The sequence below is a fragment of the Oryctolagus cuniculus genome, unplaced genomic scaffold (assembly GCF_964237555.1).
Source record: "Oryctolagus cuniculus unplaced genomic scaffold, mOryCun1.1 SCAFFOLD_42, whole genome shotgun sequence".
Lineage (NCBI taxonomy): Eukaryota > Metazoa > Chordata > Mammalia > Lagomorpha > Leporidae > Oryctolagus > Oryctolagus cuniculus.
Window position 1 is genome coordinate 1,405,799 of NW_027208206.1, and position 8,930 is coordinate 1,414,728.

Here is an 8,930-nt window from a genome sequence, read left to right on the forward strand (position 1 = left end):
CAGTTTACAGGAGTTCTGCATCCTGAGTGCAGGAAACACTTTACGGGAGTTCTGTAGCATGGGAGTAGTCTTACGCACTATGCGGGTTTTCAGTAGTCTGAATAAAAGAGAAGCAGCTTACAGGATTTCTGTACATTGGAAGTAGTGAGAGGCAGTTTACAGGAGTTCTGCATCCTGAGTATAGGAAACACTTTACGGGAGTTCTGTAGCATGGGAGTACTCTTACGCACTATGCGGGTTTTCAGTAGGCTGAGTAAAACAGACGCAGCTTACAGGACTTCTGTACATTGGAAGTAGTGAGAGGCAGTTTACAGGAGTTCTGCATCCTGAGTGTAGGAAACACTTTACGGGAGTTCTGTAGCATGTGAGTAGTCTTACGCACTATGCCGGTTTTCAGTAGTCTGAGTAAAAGAGAAGCAGGTAACAGGATTTCTGTACATTGGAAGTAGTGAGAGGCAGTTTACAGGAGTTCTGCATCCTGAGTGCAGGAAACACTTTACGGGAGTTCTGTAGCATGGGAGTAGTCTTACGCACTATGCGGGTTTTCAGTAGTCTGAGTAAAAGAGAAGCAGCTTACAGGATTTCTGTTAGCTGGATGTAGAGAGAGGCAGTTTACTGGAGTTCCGCATCCTCAGTGTAGGAGACAGTTTAAGGGAGTTCTGTAACATGGCTCTAGCCATACTCAGTATGCAGGATTTCTGTAGCCTGTGTGTAGGAGATGCAGTTTACAGGATTTCTGTAAGCTGGATGTAGAGCGAAGCAGTTTAGAGGAGTTCTGCAGCCTGAGTGTAGGAAACAATTTACGGGAGTTCTGTACCATGGGAGTAGTCTTATGCACTATGCTGGTTTTCAGTATTCTGAGTAAAAGAGAAGCAGCTTACCGGATTTCTGTACATTGGAAGTAGTGAGAGGCAGTTTACAGGAGTTCTGCACCCTGAGTATAGGAAACATTTTACGGGAGTACTGTAGCATGGGAGTACTCTTACGCACTATGCGGGTTTTCAGTAGGCTGAGTAAAAGAGAAGCAGCTTACAGGATTTCTGTACATTGGAAGTAGTGAGAGGCAGTTTACTGGAGTTCCACATTCTCAGTGTAGGAGACAGTTTAAGGGATTTCTGTAACATGGCTCTAGCCATATTCAGTATGCGGGATTTCTGTAGCCTGTGTGTAGGAGATGCAGCTTACAGGATTTCTGTAAGCTGGATGTAGAGCGAAGCAGTTTACAGGAGTTCTGCAGCCTGAGTGTAGGAAACACTTTACGGGAGTTCTGTAGCATGGGAGTAGTCTTACGCACTATGCTGGTTTTCAGTAGTCTGAGTTAAAGAGAAGCAGCTTACAGGATTTCTGTAAGCTGGATGTAGAGCGAAGCAGTTTACAGGAGTTCTACAGCCTGAGTGTAGGAAACACTTTACGGGAGTTCTGTAGCATGGGAGTAGTCTTACGCACTATGCGGGTTTTCAGTAGTCTGAGTAAAAGAGAAGCAGCTTACAGGATTTCTTTTAGCTGGATGTAGAGAGAGGCAGTTTACTGGAGTTCCGCATCCTCAGTGTACGAGACAGTTTAAGGGTGTTCTGTAACATGGCGCTAGCCATACTCAATATGCGGGATTTCTGAAGCCTGTGTGTAGGAGATGTAGCTTACAGCATGTCTGTAAGCTGGATGTAGAGCGAAGCAGTTTACAGGAGTTCTGCAGCCTGAATGTAGGAAACACTTTACGGGAGTTCTGTAGCATGGGAGTAGTCTTACGCACTATGCGGGTTTTCAGTAGTCTGAGTAAAAGAGAAGCAGCTTACAGGATTTCTGTACATTGGAAGTAGTTTAGGCAGTTTACAGGAGTTCTGCATCCTGAGTGTAGGAAACACTTTACGGGAGTTCTGTAGCATGGGAGTAGTCTTACGCACTATGCGGGTTTTCAGTAGTCTGAGTAAAAGAGAAGCAGCTTACCGGATTTCTGTACTTTGGAAGTAGTGAGAGGCAGTTTACTGGAGTTCCGCATCCTCAGTGTAGGAGACAGTTTAAGGGAGTTCTGTAACATGGCTCTAGCCATACTCAGTATGCGGGATTTCTGTAGCCTGTGTGTAGGAGATGCAGCTTACAGGATTTCTGTAAGCTGGATGTAGAGCGAAGCAGTTTACAGGAGTTCTGCAGCCTGAGTGTAGGAAACACTTTACGGGAGTTCTGTAGCATGGGAGTAGTCTTACGCACTATGCGGGTTTTCAGTAGTCTAAGTAAAAGAGAAGCAGCTTACAGGATTTCTGTACATTGGAAGTAGTGAGAGGCAGTTTACAGGAGTTCTGCATCCTGAGTGTAGGAAACACTTTACGGGAGTTCTGTAGCATGGGAGTAGTCTTACGCACTATGCGGGTTTTCAGTAGTCTGAGTAAAAGAGAAGCAGCTTACAGGATTTCTGTACATTGGAAGTAGTGAGAGGCAGTTTACAGGAGTTCTGCATCCTGAGTATAGGAAACACTTTACGGGAGTTCTGTAGCATGGGAGTACTCTTACGCACTATGCGGGTTTTCACTAGTCTGAGTAAAAGAGAAGCAGGTAAATGGACTTCTGTACTTTGGAAGTAGTGAGAGGCAGTTTACAGGAGTTCTGCATCCTGAGTGCAGGAAACACTTTACGGGATTTCTGTAGCATGTGAGTAGTCTTAAGCACTATGCGGGTTTTCAGTAGTCTGAGTAAAAGAGATGCAGCCTACAGGAATTCTGTACATTGGAAGTAGTGAGAGGCAGTTTACAGGAGTTCTGCATCCTGAGTATAGGAAACACTTTACGGGAGTTCTGTAGCATGGGAGTACTCATATGCACTATGCGGGTTTTCAGTAGGCTGAGTAAAACAGACGCAGCTTACAGGATTTCTGTACATTGGAAGTAGTGAGAGGCAGTTTACAGGAGTTCTGCATCCTGAGTGTAGGAAACACTTTACGGGAGTTCTGTAGCATGGGAGTAGTCTTACGCACTATGCGGGTTTTCAGTAGTCTGAGTAAAAGAGAAGCAGCTTACAGGATTTCTCTTAGCTGGATGTAGAGAGAGGCAGTTTACTGGAGTTCCGCATCCTCAGTGTAGGAGACAGTTTAAGGGAGTTCTGTAACATGGTTCTAGCCATACTCAGTATGCGGGATTTCTGTAGCCTGTGTGTAGGAGATAGCTTACAGGATTTCTGTAAGCTGGATGTATAGCGAAGCAGTTTACAGGAGTTCTGCAGCCTGAGTGTAGGAAACACTTTACGGGAGTTCTGTAGCATGGGAGTAGTCTTATGCACTATGCTGGTTTTCAGTATTCTGAGTAAAAGAGAAGCAGCTTACCGGATTTCTGTACATTGGAAGTAGTGAGAGGCAGTTTACAGGAGTTCTGCACCCTGAGTATCGGAAACACTTCACGGGAGTACTGTAGCATGGGAGTACTCTTACGCACTATGCGGGTTTTCAGTAGGCTGAGTAAAACAGACGCAGCTTACAGGATTTCTGTACATTGGTAGTAGTTTAGGCAGTTTACTGGAGTTCCACATCCTCAGTGTAGGAGACAGTTTAAGGGAGTTCTGTAACATGGCTCTAGCCATACTCAATATGCGGGATTTCTGAAGCCTGTGTGTAGGAGATGTAGCTTACAGGATTTCTGTAAGCTGGATGTAGAGCGAAGCAGTTTACAGGAGTTCTGCAGCCTGAGTGTAGGAAACACTTTACGGGAGTTCTGTAGCATGGGAGTAGTCTTACGCACTATGCGGGTTTTCAGTAGTCTGAGTAAAAGAGAAGCAGCTTACAGGATTTCTGTACATTGGAAGTAGTTTAGGCAGTTTACAGGAGTTCTGCATCCTGAGTATAGGAAACACTTTACGGGAGTTCTGTAGCATGGGAGTAGTCTTACGCACTATGCGGGTTTTCAGTAGTCAGAGTAAAAGAGAAGCAGCTTACAGGATTTCTGTACATTGGAAGTAGTTTAGGCAGTTTACAGGAGTTCTGCATCCTGAGTGCAGGAAACACTTTACAGGAGTTCTGTAGCATGGGAGTAGTCTTACGCACTATGCGGGTTTTCAGTATTCTGAGTAAAAGAGAAGCAGCTTACAGGATTTCTGTACATTGGAAGTAGTGAGAGGCAGTTTACAGGAGTTCTGCATCCTGAGTGTAGGAAACACTTTACGGGAGTTCTGTAGCATGGGAGTAGTCTTACGCACTATGCGGGTTTTCAGTAGTCTGAGTAAAAGAGAAGCAGCTTACTGGATTTATGTTAGCTGGATGTAGAGAGAGGCAGTTTACTGGAGTTCCGCATCCTGAGCGTAGGAGAGAGTTTAAGGGAGTTCTGTAACATGGCTCTAGCCATACTCAATATGCGGGATTTCTGTAGCCTGTGTGTAGGAGATGCAGCTTACAGGATTTCTGTAAGCTGGATGTAGAGCGAAGCAGTTTACAGGAGTTATGCAGCCTGAGCGTAGGAAACACTTTACGGGAGTTCTGTAGCATGGGAGTAGTCTTATGCACTATGCGGGTTTTCAGTATTCTGCGTAAAAGAGAAGCAGCTTACAGGATTTCTGTACATTGGAAGTAGTGAGAGGCAGTTTACAGGAGTTCTGCATCCTGAATATAGGAAACACTTTACGGGAGTTCTGTAGCATGGGAGTAGTCTTACGCACTATGCGGGTTTTCAGTAGGCTGAGTAAAAGAGACGCAGCTTACAGGATTTCTGTACATTGGAAGTAGTTTAGGCAGTTTACAGGAGTTCTGCATCCTGAGTGCAGGAAACACTTTACGGGAGTTCTGTAGCATGGGAACAGTCTTACGCACTATGTGGGTTTTGAGTAGTCTAAGTAAAAGAGAAGCAGCTTACAGGATTTCTGTACATTGGAAGTAGTGAGAGCCAGTTTACAGAGGTTCTGCATCCTGAGTGTAGGAAACACTTTACGGGAGTTCTGTAGCATGGGAGTACTCTTACACACTATGCGGGTTTTCAGTAGTCTGAGTAAAAGAGAAGCAGCTTACAGGATTTCTGTTAGCTGGATATAGAGAGAGGCAGTTTACTGGAGTTCCGCATCCTCAGTGTAGGAGACAGTTTAAGGGAGTTCTGTAACATGGCTCTAGCCATACTCAGTAAGCGGGATTTCTGTAGCCTGTGTGTAGGAGATGCAGCTTACAGGATTTCTGTAAGCTGGATGTAGAGCGAAGCAGTTTACAGGAGTTCTGCAGCCTGAGTGTAGGAAACACTTTACGGGAGTTCTGTAGCATGGGAGTAGTCTTACGCACTATGCTGGTTTTCAGTAGTCTGAGTAAAAGAGAAGCAGCTTACAGGATTTCTGTACATTGGAAGTAGTGAGAGGCAGTTTACAGGAGTTCTGCATCCTGAGTGTAGGAAACACTTTACGGGGGTTCTGTAGCATGGGAGTAGTCTTAGGCACTATGCGGGTTTTCAGTAGTCTGAATAAAAGAGAAGCAGCTTACAGGACTTCTGTACATTGGAAGTAGTTTAGGCAGTTTACAGGAGTTCTGCATCCTGAGTGTAGGAAACACTTTACGGGAGTTCTGTAGCATGGGAGTAGTCTTACGCACTATGCGGGTTTTCAGTAATCTGAGTAAAAGTGAAGCAGGTAACAGGATTTCTGTACATTGGAAGTAGTGAGAGGCAGTTTACAGGCGTTCTGCATCCTGATTGTAGGAAACACTTTCCGGGAGTTCTGTAGCATGGGAGTAGTCTTATGCACTATGCGGGTTTTCAGTAGTCTGAGTAAAAGAGAAGCAGCTTACAGGATTTCTGTACATTGGAAGTAGTGAGAGGCAGTTTACAGGAGTTCTGCATCCTGAGTGTAGGAAACACTTTACGGGAGTTCTGTAGCATGGGAGTACTCTTACGCACTATGCGGGTTTTCAGTAGGCTGAGTAAAAGAGACGCAGCTTACAGGATTTCTGTACATTGGAAGTAGTGCTAGGCAGTTTACTGGAGTTCTGCATCCTGAGTGTAGGAGACCGTTTAAGGGAGTTCTGTAACATGGCTCAGCCATACTCAGTAAGCGGGATTTCTGTAGCCTGTGTGTAGGAGATGCAGCTTACAAGATTTCTCTAAGCTGGATGTAGAGCGAAGTAGTTTACTGGAATTCTGCTGCCTGAGTGTAGGAAACAGTTGACGGGAGTTCTATGGCATGGGAGTAGCCATATGCACTACGCGAGTTTTAGGTACCCTGCGTGTAGGACATGCTGCTTATATGTGTTCAGTAAGCTGAATGTAGAGAGAGGCAGGTTATTGGAATTCTGCATCCTAAATGTAGGAGACAGTCTATGGGAGTTCTGGAACATGGCTCTAGCCATACACAGTATGTAGCCTGTGTGTGGGAGATGCAGCTTACAGGATTTCTGTACATTGGAAGTAGTGAGAGGCAGTTTACAGGAGTTCTGCATCCTGAGTGTAGGAAACACTTTACGGGAGTTCTGTAGCATGGGAGTAGTCTTACGCACTATGCGGGTTTTCAGTAGTCTGAGTAAAAGAGAAGCAGGTAACAGGATTTCTGTACATTGGAAGAAGTGAGAGGCAGTTTACAGGAGTTCTGCATCCTGAGTGTAGGAAACACTTTACGGGAGTTCTGTAGCATGGGAGTACTCTTACGCACTATGCGGGTTTTCAGTAGGCTGAGTAAAACAGACGCAGCTTACAGGATTTCTGTACATTGGAAGTAGTTTAGGCAGTTTACAGGAGTTCTGCATCCTGAGTGCAGGAAACACTTTACGGGAGTTCTGTAGCATGGGAGTAGTCTTACGCACTATGCGGGTTTTCAGTAGTCTGAATAAAAGAGAAGCAGCTTACAGGACTTCTGTACATTGGAAGTAGTGAGAGGCAGTTTACAGGAGTTCTGCATCCTGAGTGTAGAAAACACTTTCCGGGAGTTCTGTAGCATGGGAGTAGTCTTATGCACTATGCGGGTTTTCATTATTCTGAGTAAAAGAGAAGCAGCTTACAGGATTTCTGTACATTGGAAGTAGTGAGAGGCAGTTTACCGGAGTTCTGCATCCTGAGTATAGGAAACACTTTACGGGAGTTCTGTAGCATGGGAGTAGTCTTACGCACTATGCGGGTTTTCAGTAGGCTGAGTAAAAGAGAAGCAGGTAACAGGACTTCTGTACTTTGGAAGTAGTGAGAGGCAGTTTACAGGAGTTCTGCATCCTGAGTGCAGGAAACACTTTACAGGAGTTCTTTAGCATGGGAGTAGTCTTAAGCACTATGCAGGTTTTCAGTAGTCTGAGGAAAAGAGAAGCAGCTTACAGGATTTCTGTACATTGGAAGTAGTGAGAGGCAGTTTACTGGAGTTCTGCATCCTGAGTGCAGGAGACCATTTAAGGGAGTTCTGTAACATGGCTCTAGCCATACTCAGTATGCGGGATTTCTGTAGCCTGTGTGTAGGATATGCAGCTTACAAGATTTCTGTAAGCTGGATGTAGAGCGAAGTAGTTTACTGGAATTCTGCTGCCTGAGTGTAGGAAACAGTTGACGGGAGTTCTATGGCATGGGAGTAGCCATATGCACTCCACGAGTTTTAGGTACCCTGTGTGTAGGACATGCTGCTTATTTGTGTTCAGTAAGCTGAATGTAGAGAGAGACAGTTTACTGGAATTCTGCATCCTGAGTGTAGGAGACAGTCTATGGGAGTTCTGGAACATGGCTCTAGCCATACACAGTATGTAGCCTGTGTGTGGGAGATGCAGCTTACAGGATTTCTGTACATTGGAAGTAGTTTAGGCAGTTTACAGGAGTTCTGCATCCTGAGTGTAGGAAACACTTTACGGGAGTTCTGTAGCATGGGAGTAGTCTTACGCACTATGCGGGTTTTCAGTAGTCTGAGTAAAAGAGAAGCAGGTAACAGGATTTCTGTACATTGGAAGTAGTGAGAGGCAGTTTACAGGAGTTCTGCATCCTGAGTGTAGGAAACACTTTACGGGAGTTCTGTAGCATTTGAGTAGTCTTACGCACTATGCGGGTTTTCAGTAGTCTGAGTAAAAGAGAAGCAGCTTACAGGATTTCTGTACATTGGAAGTAGTGAGAGGCAGTTTACTGGTGTTCTGCATCCTGAGTGTAGGAGACCGTTTAAGGGAGTTCTGTAACATGGCTCTAGCCATACTCAGTACACGGGATTTCTGTAGCCTGTGTGTAGGAGATGCAGCTTACAAGATTTTTGTAAGCTGGATGTAGAGCGAAGTAGTTTACTGGAATTCTGCTGCCTGAGTGTAGGAAACAGTTGACGGGAGTTCTATGGCATGGGAGTAGCCATATGCACTCCACGAGTTTTAGGTACCCTGTGTGTAGGACATGCTGCTTATTTGTGTTCAGTAAGCTGAATGTAGAGAGAGGCAGTTTACAGGAATTCTGCATCCTGAGTGTAGGAGACAGTCTATGGGATTTCTGGAACATGGCTCTAGCCATAGACAGTATGTAGCCTGTGTGTGGGAGATGCAGCTTACAGGATTTCTGTACATTGGAAGTAGTGAGAGGCAGTTTACAGGAGTTCTGCATCCTGAGTGTAGGAAACACTTTACGGGAGTTCTGTAGCAAGGGAGTAGTCTTACGCACTATGCGGGTTTTCAGTAGTCTGAGTAAAAGAGAAGCAGCTTACAGGATTTCTGTACATTGGAAGTAGTGAGAGGCAGTTTACAGGAGTTCTGCATCCTGAGTGTAGGAAACACTTTACGGGAGTTCTGTAGCATGGGAGTAGTCTTACGCACTATGCGGGTTTTCAATAGTCTGAGTAAAAGAGAAGCAGCTTACAGGATTTCTGTACATTGGAAGTAGTGAGAGGCAGTTTACAGGAGTTCTGCTTCCTGAGTGTAGGAAACACTTTACGGGAGTTCTGTAGCATGGGAGTAGTCTTATGCACTATGCGGGTTTTCAGTAGTCTGAGTAAAAGAGAAGCAGCTTTCAGGATTTCTGTACATTGGAAGTAGTGAGAGGCAGTTT